Genomic DNA, 17832 nt, shown 5'->3' with positions numbered 1-17832 from the left:
TATCCCTGACCTGGCCGGGAATCGAACCCGGAACCTGTGGATGAGAGGCAGGCACGCTACCCCTACACCACGGGGCCGGCTATAAATTATCAACACTGCGTAGAATTATAACTCTCTTTGTTTTCTCCAGTGACAGCCACTGAGAAATACTTTCAGAGATATCCAGTTGAAGAAGGAACCTGTTACACACAGCCTATTTCAGGTTACATAACCGTATAAACTGATTGACTGTTTTGCAGCCGTGCGATGGAAATACTGTATTTCTAACGAACTGTTTACTGGTATTTCAAATAGGCTAATCTTTTATGAATGACAATGTGGTATTTGTTTTCCACATTACTGCTGCGCATAATTAAAAACAGTTAACATAAATTAATTGATTCAACATGCTACAATATTAATTTATTTCTGTAAATATCAAATGAACAATCACAACACAATGGCACTCTCTGTAATGACTCAATTTAAGATGCTGCTTATGATTTCTACACCGATCAAGTGGCTGCGCGGTTTGGATCACGAGGCTATCAGAGTGCATTCTGGAGATAGTGAGTTCGAACACCAATGTCGGAAGCCCTGGAGATGGTTTTCCGTGGTTTCCTATTTTCACACCACCTGGATGAGTTGCTTAGATGGTTGAGGCGTCGGTCTTCTGACCCCAGCTTGGCAGGTTCGATCCCGGCTCAGTCCGGTGGTATTTGAAGGTGCTCAAATACGTCAGCCTCGTGTTAGTAGATTTACTGGCACGTAAAAGAACTCCTGTGGGACTGAATTCCAGCACCTCGGCGTCTCAGAATACCGTAAGAGTAGTTAGTGTGCCGTAAAGCAAATAACATTATTATTATTATTATTATTATTATTATTATTATTATTATTATTATTACACCAGGCAAATGCTGGGATTGTACCTTAATTAAGGCTACGGTTGTTTCCTGTCCACTCTTAGCACTTCCCTAGCCCATCGACGCAAAATACCGATCTATACCGGTTGATCTAAATGTTCGGCAGTAGCCTACTTAGGAACAAAGGACATTTCGAAAGGATAAAGAAGTCCTTCTATCGAGCCTCCGCGGCTGAGGCGGCAACACGCCGGCCCCTCACCGCTGAGTTCCGTGGTTCAAATCCCGGGCGCTCCATGTGAGACTTTTGCTGGATAAAGCGGAGGCGGGACGGGTTTTTCTCCAGGTACTCCGGTTTTCCCTGTCATAATTAATTCCAGCAACACTTTCCAATATCATTTCATTTCATCTGTCATTCATTAATCATTGCCCCAGAGGAGTGCGACTGGCTTCGGCAGCCGGCACTATCCACGCCGCTAGATGGGGGCTTCATTCATTCCATTCCTGACCCGTTCGAATGACTGGAAACAAGCTATGGATTTTCAAAGAAGTCTCTCTAAAAACGAATACCTATTATCCCCAATTATTTCACTTGAATTCCAACTGAATCTCCATATCATTATCTCCCCTACTTGTAAAGGATACATTCAAACTTATTCGTCTATTAATGTCGTTCCACGCCATTTCTACACTGACAGCTCGGAATATATCACTTAGTCGAGCAGCTCGTCGCCTTACCCCCTAAGTCTTCCCAGCCAAACATTTGCAACATTTTCGTAACACTTTTCCCTTGTCGGAAATCGCCCAGAACAAATCGTATTGCTTTCTATTAGATCATTTACAATTATTGAATTAAATAATCCTGTTGAGGGTCCCGTAAACTGGAACCATACTCTAATTGGGGTCTCACCAGTGATTGAAACGTCCTCTCCTTTACATCCTTACTTCTTCTTTTTCAAGTGCCATCACCTCTCAGAAGGTTGGCTACCATTACAGGGATTCTTGTTTCAGATGATGCTGCATGAAACAGCTCAATAGTGGAACATTTGAACCAAGATTTCAGATAATAAATCCAAGAAATGCGTCTTTTTCCAGGTCTTCTTTTGTCTTGCATCTTTCCTTAAATGACGAGCTGCATTTGATGATATTTATTTCGTTGCATCACATGACCGAGACTCTACAACCCCTGAATACCCTTATAAACATATAAAGAGATCTCTAACCTTTATTTACAATTTCGTTAATGTTACTATTTCAATGAAGATCTTTCCTTAAATAAACACCTAGGTACTTACAGCGATCTTTTTGAAGAACTTTCACTCCGTCAACTGTGAGGATGTATCATGCGCTAAATAAATAAATAAATAAATAAATAAATAAATAAATAAATAAATAAATAAATAAATAAATAAATAAATAAATAAATAAATAAATAAATAATCAAAGTAAATAAACAAAATAAATAAAGAAATAGGACAGCAAAATCTCAGCGCTGTATTTATAGTTTTAAAGAAATCGCCAGAAAGGGAAATGGGTTTCTCATCTGGGTAGGGCAGAGCAATTTAGGAATCATATAAAATAATGGGGATCTCGCACGGCAAGTGAAACCTAGACTGGTGCACAGATAACCCGCATGTAGATATCCGTGTTGCCTTACCAGATGGATGAGGAACTGAAACTCTTGCTTATAAATGTTGCTGAGTTAGTTGGTATGTTGTGAGTTAAATACTGAATGTACCAGATGAAGGGATAGCGTGCCTGCCAGAGGATCCCGGTACAATTTCCGATCAATCTAGGGATTTTAATCCTTGTATTAGTCCTGAAACGGAATTCACTCAACACCAACTGCCTGATACGAGAGGCAGCGGACCCAGTCGAGGAAGACAAGCAATATGGAAGAGGACCACATGACACTCCAGTATTTGATATGGCTGGGCAGCAGTCACCATGGCAGGCTGTGTTGATGCGGCATGCTTTTGTTTGTTTAAACACCTAATGTGTTATCGGAGATTTTTTTACAAGCCGTGATCATGTGACACGGAGTACTTACTGGACTTGCCCATCCCCCTTGAAACATTTGACTAGTTTTTCCGGGGTTGAACCCGTGAGCTTGGGATTCAGAGGCCATCATTCTGCCACTGATCTATAGAGGGAAGTCATCTTTACATCAATATACTGCAAGCCGAAAAAAAATTAATTCTGAAACTGCAAACATCCTTGAACATCACCATGCGCCTTCATAGCACAGAAGGTGAAGACAGCAATACGTAGGCACAGCATGTATTCAAAATGAGCACCCTCACGTCTCGCGCATTCTTCATAACTATCCTGAAGATTATCGAACACATTAATGAACAGTGGTTGCAGCTCGGACACAAAAATGGCTGTCTTCTCCTATAATTCGGAGCATGCTGAAGGAATTCGTTTTCCACTCAGATGACACTCCAAGGAATGTTACAAATTACGAGAGAAGATGCAGTCACTTTCTGTGTCCTTATGGCAAGCTGTGTTCACCAAAATGTTCGACAATGTACATAGCCTAAGTCCTCCGCGGCCCTACTTTGGACATTCACATTTCTTGAGCCCCGCTTTACTCTTTCTTACTTTCCTCCCTCACTACTCATTCCATTGCACAAAAACCCGGCTCATGAGAACTACTGTTAATAATAATAATAATAATAATAATAATAATAATAATAATAATAATAATACCGGGCGAGTTGGCCGTGCGGTTAGGAGCGCGCAGCTGCGAGGTCGCATCCGGGAGATAGTGGGTTCGAATCCCACTGTTGGCGGCCTTGAAGATGGTTTTCCGTGGTTTCCCATTTTCACACCAGGCAAATGCTGGGACTGTACCTTAAATAAGGCCACGGCCGCTTCCTTCCCATTCCTAGGTCTTTCCTGTCCCATCGTCGACATAAGGCCTATCTGTGTCGGTGAGACGTAAATCAAATAGCAATAATATTAATTAGAGGAACCGTGCTGCTCGGCAACATTCGTTACAAATAGGTGAGATAACTCGTCTTGATGTGCCTGTTGTAGTCATATTGTATTTCCCGACATTTTCAATGGTTTTATGAACATCTAGTAAGAAGCGCGTTGTGGTATGCTGCAGTTCGTAGTCATAATTCATCCATTCTGATGTCATCATGCCGTCTTTTTGGTAAAAATCTATGCTTAAATTCGCTTTTTTAACCTAGAGTTCTTGATGTCAAGATTGATATTGTGTCGTAGATGGCCATCTTCTATATAGAACGGGTGTCTTTTGATCTCGTAGGTTAGCCTCAAATGAGCGTTCTTTGCCAGGCAACAAACATTTTTAAGATACATGCCTTCACTCTTTCTCGTGTAGCTAGGTTATCCTTCGACAGGTGTTCCCAGATATTGTCTAAGGCGTATGTCATGATCAAATCAAATCAAAATCACTTAATTTGCGAATGAGGTGTCTACCTCGGTGGCAAATGGTACACTAAAATACATTATTGTCAACCACTAAGTGTTAAATTAACAAGAGAAGAATACATTTTCCTAGAATACAATATTATACAATTTACACTAATAATTTTCTCTATTAAACACACAGCTCTTTAAAAGTGTATATTGTTTACAAAATTCTACTTATAATATCTCCTGTACTTGCAAACATAGTCTACTAATATACAGTATGTGGAATTACTTAAAATAATACTATACAATTGGTATAGGATTAAAATGTACATTGCATTTATTTATTTATTTATTTATTTATTTATTTATTTATTTATTTATTTATTTATTTATTTATTTATTTATTTATTTATTTTGGAACCTAAGTAAAATAACGATCTGCTGCGTCTTAACCAGAGCCCCTTTTGCCACCGCTTTTTAGAGTTCCTGTTTGTGGGGTCTGTTTGTACGTAGATTTTTTTCTCGTAGCAGCATGTAAGTTATTAGGAACGCTCTGCCATCTGTTGAATATATTTGGAAGCTGAGAAAGGTTAGAGAATCATAGAGTATCTAGCAGGGAATAGTATACTTTCATGATCAGAGGATGTGTATACTGTCTGGCTTGACAGGTGTAATCAAATATGGCTGTATGCAATGGCATTACTATGAATGATAATCACATATCTTATAAATAAAGTTGTTCGTGTCTGTTTGTCTGTTTGTTTGTTCCACCATCACGTCGAAACGGCTGGATAGATCTCAACCAAATTTCATATTTAGCGTATACTCACCCTGGGGAAGGTTTTGATATGCATATCATTTTAAAATCTTTGAAAAGACGGGGGTTTTATAGGAAAACCACAACGGTTTTATACTATTATAGGCAAAATATCGAATTTGTCGTATAAGGACGAGACAAACTCAATTTAATCCTCTTGACGCAAAGAACAAAACTCGGTAAGCCCTACGGGCCCGAAAACCACGTTTTAAAGCCCTAAAACCAACCGTTACGGAGATATTGGCACCACACTACCCCTGCTCTAGGAATCGGATAAGGAAATGAACTGCCGTAACCATGGCAACGTCAGCTCCAGGATTCTAGAGCAGTGAGATTATGTATGTACGTTAGGGCATAGCTGCCAACCAAAATTGTTACAAATAAAACTTAATATCTGTAAAAAATATACTGTTGTGTAAGTTACTCATAGGACTCCTTTGGGCGGGGATGGAAAGGGGGTGAAGTACGAGTATAAACATCTTACTATATATAGAAATGGAAGTGTGTGTGTAAATGACACATCTCCTCCTAAACCACTGGAGCAATTTCAACCAAACTTGGTACACGTATTACTTACTATCGGGAGACGATCACTGTGGGGGGTAAGCCATCCCTAGCGCCCTTAAGGGAGAGGGTCAGGGGGAGGGGTAGTTACAATAATAATCGAGAATAGTGTCGAATTCATAGTTTTCGGGGTCGCTGAGTTGAAAAGTAATACTCTAGAATTTTAAAGTTACAGCCCCCTTTTAGGTGGGGAGCAAAGCGGGGGGTGAGATATAGAAATAATTAAAAACAGTTTCGAATCCATAGATTTCAGGGTCTCTGAGATGAATAATACTACTCCGGATTTTTTGCAAGTCCAAGTGGGGAGCGAACGGGGTGAGATATAAAATTAATCCAAAAACTACATATAACAATATTATCTTCTTCTTAGTATATATAAAAATTGATGTATGTGTGTGCGTGGGTGTGTGGGTGTGTAAATGACACATCTCCTCCTAAACCACTGGAGAAATTTCACCAAACTTAGTACACTTATCAATTAGTATCAGGAGTCAAACCGCGTGAGGGTAAGACACCCCTAGCACCCTTATGGGCAGGGGACGAGGGGGATGGTATAAAAATAATCTAGAATATTATCGAATCCATAGTTTTCGTGGTAGCTGCAATAATTAGTGACACTCCGAATTTTTTTAAATTCATGTTCAGCCCCCTTTGGGATGTGAGTGAGGGGGAGTGAGATATAAAAATAATCGAAAACAGTGTCGAATCTACAGTTTTCAGGGTCACTGAGATGAATGGTGACAATCCAGATTTTATATCTCTTAGTGGTGGAGGGCGGGAGGGGGACAGTCTGATTGGCAGTTGAAATCCTGTACATCGTATCTATAGTGCGACGGCTAAATACATATAGTTATCACTTATTAATTTTTGACAGGATTAAATACTTCCCAGTCGATTCGAGCTTCCATAAGGACGAAGTATTACTCGAAAACTAAATAATCTAAAACTTGAAATCAAACACATCTAAATAATTTTAAAACTTCATAATAGATCATAACATATCAATCTGCAAGTCAAAAAGGAATTCTATAAAAATTCACATCACACATAACTAACTGGTAATGCAAATCTTAAAGGTAAATATTCAGAAACTATCCGGGCAACGCCGGGTACTACAGCTAGTATCAGAATATTAATGGATGTGTTAGTCGCTTAGCAACCTGCTAAGTACTGAATGTATTGCATGAAATTATAGGAGTGATTATTTAATGATTTCATTTTATGATTAGTCGCAGCTGGATGAACTTAGAGACCTATCACTGTCTCATGATTCACCGACAGGTAATTCCAGAGAGAATATAACAAAAATGAAGCAAAACTGTCCAGTAGAACGGACGGACGGATTTTCCAAAGCTGTTTTAGTAAACTCCTTTAATACATAGCTATTAATAATAATAATAATAATAATAATAATAATAATAATAATAATAATGCATGAATTCAAAAAATGGAAATAGCTTATCACGCAACGATGAATATATACTACACAACAGAATGTTAGTACATAGGAATTCTAAATTGAGACACAACACAACTTCCAGCAGCTCTATATGCAACAGAGTGTTTAAATGCCTTCTTGTATAGATGAATAAGCAAAACAGAAAAGAGAATCGTAATGTAAATTATGGGACCTATGTGGGAGAATGAAATATGCAAATTGAGACTAAAACAATATTTATACAAAGCATCAGTTAAAGTAGGTCATGCTTTTAGAAAAAGATCAAGATTCTTTGTTCACCTGTACAGAATGTACACTAAACAAATGTTTATGAAAACTATGCAAATAAAAATCCAAACTAGCACTCAAATAAGCCCAGGAAGATTTGGAACTGATCAACATTAAAATCTGTTACCGGGGTTTCGTCGATCACAAAGAGGTGAAAGGAGGTGCGGGCTGAATGGGTCTGTCTACAAAATTCAAAGATTATTTTAAAGCTTTAAAAATAAAGCTTATATTTCTTTTCAAATTTCAAACTTAGCAAACTTCTTCACTAGATGAAGAAAAAAAAGTCAGGTACAATAACACTTTTGATACAAGAGCAGAAAACCCCAAAATAGGGAATTTATAAGTTTTGAGCTTCAAGCTCCCAATTTACAAATTTACAACCTCGCCAATGTTGCGTTATTTAGACAAGGACAGAAATATCCCAGTTCAAGAGCACTTTGCTCCAAGGGTTACAAATACGGCCGTACAAAGGCCCCACACAATATTACACAATTACCTGAAAAGAGCTTGCATGCTCTCCAAATTCAACCAAGCAGACTGCGCTCCCAATTCCTCACAGCCTACTCAAGGGAATTTTACATAAAACCATACAATCTCTGGCCTCACCAGACACAACCTACAATTTACCATCTAGTTAATACGGGGGTATGTAGTACCCATACTACTGGGCCTTCGTGGAAAAGAACAACAGGTTAATTTACTGCCCCAAACTCAAAATGTATGGAGGCGTACACTTGCGCTCCTTGAAAACCAAGTATAAAACCCTAATTGGGCTCGCGGCCCGATGATACCAGAGGCTAATCGCAAACTACTGAGGTGACTAGAATGAGAGGTTAATTTAATGCATTACAGGAAAAGAAATAGTTACAAAATCGTAGTCACCTCAAGATAAATTGAAGGGGAACTCGAGAGGGTAACGCACTCTCTATCCCCGATTTACAGTTTAAGTCTTTATGAAATTTTACATGAAAATGAAGAAGTTTACATTTGTTTACTTTTTATATGTTTTACATGTGAATTTTTGTGATTATGGATTTATAAGCTTAAATAGTAAAATATATTTGCAGTATTTAATATTATTTATCAAGGTGACTTGGAATTAGTAATATAATATGTAGCCGGCTAAAGTCGTGCCAGCCGCCGCGGTTATACGTAGGGTTAAAGTAAACATTATTAGTGTAGGAGTTAGTAAGTTTTAATAAGGTTAAATGTAAATTTTTAAGGTAGAATTTTTGAATTTATGTAGTAGAAATCAAACGGTTACATAGTTAAAGCGTAGAACCTTCCCCTCGGGCAAGTTCGTGGAGATAGCTACAGAGAGAGAAATCTGGTGGCCATTACCTGGGCTGATGTTCTTCCTGCCGAAGAAGGAGGCACCCCGCCTCCTGTTTTAACACATACACACACAGTACTTCGACGATCAATCCGACAAAGTAGCTTGAAAACGCCGCAGCTCATATACCCGAGGAGATGGTTCGAGAAGGATCTGGACTAAATCCGGACACACCCTCTCATTTGTATTGGATAGTTTAAAATAATTACAGAAAACTTTCCATTGGCCAGAGTCAAAGCTGGCGGGAGGAGAAAGAAGTGTTGCAAACCTTGAAATATCGAAATGAATGAAAGTTAATTTGGTTGAGAAAACATAAGAACACAAAACTTCTTTAAATCACTAGTTCTTCCACCGTGCACTAGAGTGCATGACCACAGTTTTTGTAAGGACATCTATGGAGAAAAGTTCAAACTTCTTGCTGTGCACCAAAACAAAATAAATAAATACAGTCAGTTTAGGAAACTTTAAAATAACACAATACTTTGTCATTTATGAGCGACATCTTCCGATTAATGTCCCAACTTCATGTACTAGCTGTTTCAAGATTTGTATGAGAGATAGCGTTCCTTAAGGCGCTTCTTTTAAATGTGCGGAGTTGAGGTGTACCTCCCGGTACAAAAACAAATTACAAAGAGAAAATAATTTAGGAAAGCAATATTTGATGGTACATTTCCAGAGAAAGCCGAGAGGAAATCAGGCAGTAAATGGACCGAACAACACCGAGAAAGGATGAATAAGTATTTGGAAGACGAGAAGACAAAAACTGTTTCATGTGATCTTAAGATGGCCTAATCGAATTAATGAATAGGCTAATAATAATAATAATAATAATAATAATAATAATAATAATAATAATAATAATAATAATAATTGGCCTGTGACAGCAAATGATGCTACTTGAAACCTCTAAGGTGCTCTTAGTCCTTTCCTAGGAACGATAGCTCGCTTTACCAGGAATTTGACATTCACTCGTGACGCTCAAAGAGGTCAATAGATTTACTCGCATGCTTTGGATGTTTTGTCTGGAAGTGTCCCGTAATGTTTATCGCTGGCTAAAAGATCCAAGCAAAGGACACACTATGGCCGTTCCTGGTTATTCACAAGAAACCTAGTTTCGATAATTGTCTTGATATTTACGCAGTTTTGATTTTGTCAAATAATCAACATTACCAGCGAGAGCTGAAGTGGATGTGGAAAGCAAAAATCAGCTAAATTCACATCGTATTCTTTATTCAGTACTTTTTGTGGGAGAACAATGGCTCTGCGAAACACTTTCAGGGGTTCTCTCTTTACCACTGAATCATCTACTTGTTCACGATTATGACAATACATTTACCACTAAAATGACGTTAACTACCCCTACTCAGAACGCGCACAAATCTGCACAGTGTACTGCTCACTCGCAGTGACAGACCATTTTCAGGCTAAGAACAATCTATTCTGCAGTGTAGCGAGGTAGTGGCGGTAAAACTGTCAACTGGCTTTTTATCTTTAAGCTACAATGGATGGAAGGTTGAGCCTCGGGTGGTGGGTTCGGATCTGAAAGGGCGCTGGGCTAATTGCTCTAGTTAAAAGGTGTATGACAGCAACTATCTCCAAACTCGTGTTGCCAGGGTCTAATTGCCAGTCTTTCTGGTCAGCACTTGTGAAATTCTAAATAAAATAGTGTGTTTCCGTGAAAGTTTATTAGATCTAGAAAAGGAGTGGAAGAATTTCTTGCCTGGCTTACTGTACTGAGAATCTGAGGATAGCAATAATTGTTCAAAAATGAGATGAAGCTTGTTTCGTCGTAAATTACGAGCTTCTGATCTTAGACGCCCCTCACCTTAGATTCTCTCTTAATAATTAATTACGATGAGGAAGAAGTAGCAGAATTTGAAATCTACAAAGTAGTAGTATAGTAGCATTCTTACTTATAGTATGCTGATATGTAGCGTGTCTTATAAGGATAATGCAATGTTATATCTAGCACTTGACGTGAACTATTTAATGGGAATAGATGCTGTTACCTGTCGTCTTGTCAAGATGTCAAAATAATAGGAGTTCAAGTCAGTCAGCTCCGTCTCAGCGGTGATCGTCTGCTGTATCGTTGTCTCTGATTATCTCTTGTCCGAGTTCTCTGAAATCTGTGTATTTTTATGATCACGTCAGCGATTACATTCCGCCATTTAAGGAATGCTGTTGCGAAGACATCAACCCTTTCACCTCACTCTGCAACTTGAATTCACTTACCCAAATTTGGACCAATGCCGCATCGGCCTTCAGGTTCAAGATGAGGAATGCACTGAGCCGTGCCGCGAGTGAGGGTTGGAGTGTATCGAGAAGGACAAACCTTGCAGAGTGAGCGAAGTACCTGACTTACATCTAAACAATGTCTGCCACATTAGTGCAAGGAGTCTCCACAAATCTCAATGGTGTAGCCATTAATTTCCGAACTGTGGTCCGCGAGCCACTAGGGAACCGCGACGATAATCGAAGGGGTCCGCAATAATAATATAAGGTGTAAGTACTTAAAGAATGTTGGTCCCGCGGTGTAAGGGTAACGTGCCTACCTCTTAGACCGGGCTCGATTCCTGGTCAGGTCAGGGATTTTTACCTGGAGCTGAGCGCTTGTTTGAGATCAACACAGCCTACATGATAACAATTGAGGAGCTATCTGACGGTGAGATAGCGGTCCGGGTCTAGAAACCCAAGAATAACGACCGAGAAGATTCGTCGTGCTGACCACACGACACCTCATAATCTGCAAGTATTCGGGATGAGCAACGGTCGCTTGGTAGGCCAAGGCCCTTCGGGGCTGTTCCACCATGGGGTTTGTTTTCTAAGTCCTAAAAGAGCGAAAGTTTATTGTACACACAAAATTCATAGACAATTATACTAAAATTAGTTACTATGTCTTCACTGTTGTATAACTTATATGCAATATTGTACCGGGAACAGCGGTACAGGACTAAGTCCCCGCAATTGAAACTTCGCGCTGCGCGCCGGCTCAACAGCAGACGACAACCAGAGACAGCGAGCAACCTTTGTGTGTGACGTTGAGCGGGTTGACGTCACAGCCTGCCTCCCCGTGGCAGAGAGCCTACGTCAGCATGGAACATTCGAAATGTTCTTCGTTTAATAACTTTCCCCACAGTAATGTTTGGATTAAGTCAACAACATAATCGTTTAGCTACATATTTTACCTTCATTTCTTCAAAGTTTGGTAGAAATCCGACGAGAGATAACGAAGTTATTAAACGAAATGTAAAGACTGATTTTGGCTGTATTTGAGTATAAATGGAGAGCCGTTTCCCTAGGCAGATTCTCCGTGCAACCAAATCTCAACGCTCATATTACTACGTTATCTCGACCTTCTAGACGTCGTATGGATATATGAGAACTTCTAGAATTTCCATCGCGGGAGAAATCGTGGTTCCATGGTGCAAGAGAGGAGACTGATGGCAGCACGAGGAGAGCGGCCGAATTTCGAGTACAGCACCAGCCCGGATGAGGAAAGAACCTTTAAATGTATATCCGTTGTATGAAGGTGATATAACTTCGGACTTTGTTAACAGATTCAGAATTTTAACAGACTTAAAAATCATTTCAAGAAACCCTCTCTTCCTCTGTAAGCACTTCAATCAGAAACGGTACACGCCCTGCGTCTAGTTTCATGCTCGTCAAAGTACTGTATTTACTGTTACAGTATATGTACGGTAACTCTTAATTTGGCTGATAGATAGTGCAAGTTAAGCGCGGAAAAAGAAGAAATACTACAAGGCAGTGTAAGTGATAATAATAATAATAATTTCGTGTGGCTATTTCTAGCCGAGTGCAGCTCTTGTAAGGCAGACCCTCCGACGAGGGTGGGCGGCATCTGCCATGTGTAGGTAACTGCGTGTTATTGTGGTGGAGGATAGTGTTATGTGTGGTGTGTGAGTTGCAGGGATGTTGAGGACAGCACAAACACCGAGCCCCCGGGCCATTGGAATTAACCAATGAAGGTTAAAATCCCCGACCCGGCCGGGAATCGAATCCGGGACCCTCTGAACCGAAGGCCAGTACGCTGACCATTCAGCCAACGAATCGGAGTGTAAGTGATGTAAATGTCAGACACTTGGAATTGCTATTATCCACACTCAGACCATATTTCACACCTCTGGTTGAGAAGATCACATGGATCAGAAATTGAAAGTGAACATGAACTGTCCTCCCTTGAGGAAGATCAGCTAGCCGAACTATATTTGCAGGGAGAAAGTGAAACATAAACTGAAGTTTGATAAGGGTAGATAATCAGATGGAGTGGCATGTTTACTTCCAGGAAGTTCCATGGATGTATCACAACTCCACACGTCTCTGATCGGCTTTTGTGCCCATGACCTCCCCTATACCCTATAATTTCTAGAAAGGACATACTGCATTTAATGCCTTTCATGACAATATGCCTGAGTGAGTGTACATTTTCGGCTCTCACACAAATGAAAATGAAGTGCAAAAACAGAGCTAATGTAGAGGCTAATCTTCGGTTCGACCGACTACGCTTGTAGAACACTTCGCCTTTCGAAAACAGCACCATCCGTCGCATTGAGCCAACAAACGCAATAAGTGAATTTTTTCAAACAAGTTTCCAGATCCAGACTGTTGTAATTATTCGCACACTGATTTGTAATATCTGTGCATGTATTTATTTGGGCAGTGAAATGAAAACCGAACACCCGCCATAACACACAATCCGCGCGATAGGTAGCAACTCTGTTGTTACGTATCGATACAACCATCGTTTTGGTAGGAGAACTGCATAGTGACAACTCACGGGTGCACGCAGTTGTTGGGTTGTGTCTCTGTTGGTGCCCGGACTGGTCTAGTGTGTTCGTCCAGCTGTAGAAATGGAGGCAAGCAAAGCGGGTGCTGGAGTATGCGAAACTCATCGTCGCACGTCTGCTGTGTATGGCGAACACTGCATGTACATAACGAGTGTGCACGAATGGTATAGGAGATTCCGAGCAGGGCGCACATCACTGCAAAACGATGCGCGCCCAGGACGGGACCATCGAGCCATTACTCCTGATGTTATAGGGCGGATTGATGACCTCATCCGGGAAAACCGACGAATTACGGAGGAAGGAAGACATTCGTGGACGTCGCTTTCATTCGGATGAGGAAATGTAAGAATAGGTGCGGTTGTGGATCCGTCAGCGATCATCTCTTTCTTAAAAAATGGAATTGACCGTCTCGTGTCCCAGAGGGGTAAATGTACGTAGGTCGAGTCATAAGTCATGGCAACTATTTTTTTCTCTCGCAAACAGGAGACAACACGGAAAATCTAAGATATGCATTTGGAAACGTGCGGTATGTACTTGCGTATGATGCCACTAGATAGTGTATGTAAACAACAGTGTGGGTCTAAGCATGCCCCCAATTTCAGTGTGTGAGTGAGAGCGTCACAAAATGGAAGTGAACAAGCAGAAGCAACGATCGTATATTAAAATACCAGTTCTCCGTGGCAGAAATGCACGCCAACGCCATGCAGAGCTGCGGGAAGCGTTAGGTGTGCATGCCATGCCCTATAGAACAGTGGCCAGGTGGGTGGAGACGTGCAAGCGGGATTGAGTATAAACTGCCGATTTGCCTCGCCCAGGCCGTCCAGTGTCTATGGACAAAGATGTACCGCTGGCAACGCACAGTGGAAATTTTGAACGATTATTTCGAAGGTCTGTAACCAGTGAGACCTGTCCTTTGTATGTAGTCTTGTGTATTTGCTGTCTATACCATAATAAGCAATTATCAATGGCCTGTGTTCTGTCACTTTATTACGATAATCTCCTGAAGTCAGAATTTGTCTTCAGGCACTATGCATAAGTACATGCCCTATATTTCCAAATGCATTTCTTAGATTTTCCGTGTTGCCTCCTCTTCGCGAGAAAAAAAAAGTTGCCATGACTTATGACTCGACCCTCGTATTAACGCTTTTGGTAATTACTTTTGAATAAAACCATTCCATAGACACGTTGGAGCGGGTGTCCGGTTTTCATTTGACTGCCCCTAAATGAAGTTAAATGAAACTTTTGAAAGCAAGTAAATTATACGAATTATAAATTATTCGAATATAATTAAACGTGGTATCATTAAAAAATTCTGTTTTTGTTTACTGAATTCAGTATAATGTTCTGTGACTAAGGGGTCCTCGGAATATGCTCAGGAGGCCTCAGGGACAAACAGTTGGGAAACCCTGGGGTCTGTGGAATAAGAAGTGTTCCGTGTTGCTGCTTCTGACACTTAAATGAGGGGTCGATGGTACATCTTTCGCTACATTAGCCATCTCCGTATTCACCATTGAGAAACTTGGAGGAGTGGAAATCAAAGGATTCCACTATCCCTAACCTCGGTACTAAGTGGGAAAGAGTGGTTATCTACGTCCGGCAGCCTTTGCTCCATGAATATAGCGAGTACTCATTTTTTGTGTAGGCTGAGTGAACCTCAGAGCCATGTGACGGATCAGAAGTGGAAAACTCGTTTATTAAATATTTCGACTTCCACCTCCTTCTGGGTGAACCTAGCACTCTCTTACCACCTACGATAGGCAGCCCCGGCTTTCCTTCCTTAAGTTTAGTTAATTTTAATTTTCGAATTCCCTGAATTTGGTATTTTCTTCAATTCCTACTTAAACAAATTTGCTCGTGTTGATAAAAATTATTTTGCTAGTGGTAATAATAATGTTATATAATTTACGTCCTATGAACTACTTTTACGGTTTTTGGAGACGCCGAGGTGCTGGAATTTAGTCCCTCAGTTCTTTTACGTGCTAGTAAACCTACCGACACAAGGCTGACGTATTTGATCACCTTCAAATACCACCGGACTGAGCCAGGATCGAACCTGTCAAGTTGGAATCAGAAGGACAGTGACCGTCTGAGACCCCCAGCCCGGCTTGCTAGTGGTATACGCTCCACCATAGCGTACAGATATACCATGACCGAGCGAGTTGGCTGTGCGGTTAGGGTCGCACAGCTGTGAGCTTGCATTCGGGAGATCGTGGGTTCGAATCCCATCGTCGGCATACCTAAATATGTTTTTTGTGATTTCCCATTTTCAAATGCAGGAGCTGTACCTTAAATAAGGCCACGGCCTCTATCTTCTCAGTCCTAGGCCTTTCCCATTCTTCCGTCACTGAAAACCTTCGATGTGTTAGCGCGATATTTAAAACAAGTAGCAGAAAAATACCATGGTTCCAGGTGCTACCTAATATATACGCCATGATCGCTACCTTTTCACACCCAGTTACTTAAATATAAAATGGCACACGCTATTAGACACACTGTACTTGAAACACCTTATTCTGATGTAAGCTGCCATTGGCGTACATTTATGAACAAGTGTTACTTTAGTCACAGTTCACTTAACGTAGGCAGTCACTAACCAAATTGTTTAAAAAAAAAAGGATGTGCACATATTTGTGACGGACAAAAGGAATTGGAGGCAGAAGAAGAATATGATGACGATAATGATGATCTGAAGATGGTCTGAAGAAGTTCGACACATAAAAGGTAACAAATTACACTGGACTCAAATACAGACAAATTAAATGCAAACTACTATTAAAATGTTTTCATTCCTTCCCTGAAGGGGGAGGCGGGCCTCTTAGACGGTGACGCCGTCTCTCAGGCCGGGAGATTTATTACGGTGAAGGAGATGTTCGGAGAAGGTGAGGGGTTTGGCGGCCGTGGTCTATACCAGGAACTGTCCCGGCATTCGCCTTAGTGCGGGAGAATGGAAAACCACGGTTGGGACCAGCCGTGAAGTCCAGCCCTGTCCTGTCTCCCGAATGCAGAGGCGTAGAGCCACGGTAGAGCCGTGGCCACCCGTCCTCTCCTTGGTTGGCCGGTCAGAGTGCAGAGCTGTTGGATCACGGACCAGCCTTGGACACTTGAGGGCGGAGGCCCACTCTGCATCTACCAACATCTGTATTCTTTCCAGTCCAAGTCTTTTCGACCTTCCCCGAAAGCCTGCAAGTGTTAGTGCGACGTTAATCTATTAGATATTTAAAAAACTCGAACGGGGCTGAGTCGAAATCACAACCGCAAGATTTGACGTAAAATATATACCGTAAGATACACAAGCACACCGGACAAAAGAATAGTTATTCCTTAGAGACATCACTCTAATATCGTGTAACACCGCGCATTTGATAACCAACTTGATTCTGAGAGAAAGGGAGTCCACATCTTTCTTCAGGTGTGCCATACTCTGCACTCACTGGTGATGAGATCCCGTAGAGCCACCAAACTGCGGGAATGCTGTGTTCTGCGTTTCACCCATTGTTCAAATATCCCATACACTTCCTACGGCATGAAGATCGGGGCATTTAGTGGGCCAGTGGAGGTGTGTTCTTTAAACCAGTCACGTCTGCGTGCAGCCCTGTGATCTTGGGAAACGGGAGTGTCCATAGCATAATCATCATGGAGATGTTGAATGAAAGGCAACACTTCGTTACTGAGATAAAAACACCCCGAAAACATTCACCGGCCTGAACTGCTCCCTCCACACACTGCTGGCTAAACGCTTCATGAGGCTGTTGGTGCACTCGATGCCTTATGTCATTTGAAAACTCGCAATATAGTGACTTGTCGGACCACACTACACACCTCCAGTTAGCTACTGTCCATGTTCGTTGTTGTTTGGCCATGGCAATGGCCTTTGACGAGGTACCTGGCTCTAAATGTCCATTGCATGTACTGTAGTTCTCTTCGCAATGTTCGTTTGGAAACTGGTCGGGATGGACCTTCATTCACTGACTGTCGGGTTTGAACTCTCGTTCATTGACAAGATGTGACACTCGTCTCCGGTCTTTGTCGGTTAGGATCTTTTTGAACCATAGTGCTTACGCTGTGTTTCATGTACGTGAGTAGTATACGGGTATACCATTCCCGGTAGACACAATGGGCAGTCTGCGTTGATTCACCAACAAATTGGGCAATTTAATTCATTGTCTGGTAATGGGTACGTCCAAACAAGATAGCCCCTTTTCGCCAGTCTGTCACGTCTATGCTTCGATCCATCTTGATGCGATGTGTCATACAACTAACTGACACATACTCACACCACTTCACTGCCATGGTCATATGTCAGCGGAGAAGAGTCACATAACCGCCTAGTACAAGTGCAGCACCATCTATATCGCTCCAAA

This window comes from Anabrus simplex, chromosome 1 (genome assembly GCF_040414725.1).
Source record: "Anabrus simplex isolate iqAnaSimp1 chromosome 1, ASM4041472v1, whole genome shotgun sequence".
NCBI classification, from domain to species: domain Eukaryota; kingdom Metazoa; phylum Arthropoda; class Insecta; order Orthoptera; family Tettigoniidae; genus Anabrus; species Anabrus simplex.
This window is presented reverse-complemented; position numbering follows the sequence as displayed.